General features: G+C 50.2%; 2 non-coding genes across 2 annotated transcripts; both read left to right on the forward strand.

Annotated features, from left to right (window-relative positions):
- The first annotated feature begins 61 nt into the window (after positions 1-61).
- On the forward strand, positions 62-180 carry LOC111440795. Its single transcript, XR_002710026.1, has one exon. It is a non-coding gene; the product is annotated as a 5S ribosomal RNA (ribosomal RNA).
- A 227-nt stretch (positions 181-407) lies between these two features.
- On the forward strand, positions 408-526 carry LOC111440796. The gene has a single exon (XR_002710027.1). It is a non-coding gene; the product is annotated as a 5S ribosomal RNA (ribosomal RNA).
- The last annotated feature ends 55 nt before the right edge of the window (positions 527-581 follow it).

Consider the following 581-nt stretch of genomic DNA (forward strand, 5'->3'; position numbering starts at 1 on the left):
ACCGTCGGCTCGATCATGCCGCCCCGCATGCGTTAAATGCAATTTGTGCGCATTGCATGTCGGGTGCGATCATACCAGCACTAATGCACCGGATCCCATCAGAACTCCGCAGTTAAGCGTGCTTGGGTCAGAGTAGTACTAAGTTGGGTGACCACTTGGGAAGTCCTCGTGTCGCACCCCTTTTTTTATTTTTTTTATTTCTTATTTCTTTTGCTCGTTATTTCAATTTCTCCCCGTTCTTTTCTTCCTTTCTTTACAAATGGCAACCTCCCCCGCTCATCGCGTTTCTTCTCCCCGACGTGTCCGCGCGGGCCCCGCCGACCGTTCCGAGCACGTGCGTGCACCCACCGTCGGCTCGATCATGCCGCCCCGCATGCGTTAAATGCAATTTGTGCGCATTGNATGTCGGGTGCGATCATACCAGCACTAATGCACCGGATCCCATCAGAACTCTGCAGTTAAGCGTGCTTGGGTCAGAGTAGTACTAAGTTGGGTGACCACTTGGGAAGTCCTCGTGTCGCACCCCTTTTTTTATTTTTTTTATTTCTTATTTCTTTTGCTCGTTATTTCAATTTCTCCCC

Source organism: Cucurbita moschata, unplaced genomic scaffold (genome assembly GCF_002738365.1).
Source record: "Cucurbita moschata cultivar Rifu unplaced genomic scaffold, Cmos_1.0 Cmo_Scf03226, whole genome shotgun sequence".
NCBI lineage: Eukaryota > Viridiplantae > Streptophyta > Magnoliopsida > Cucurbitales > Cucurbitaceae > Cucurbita > Cucurbita moschata.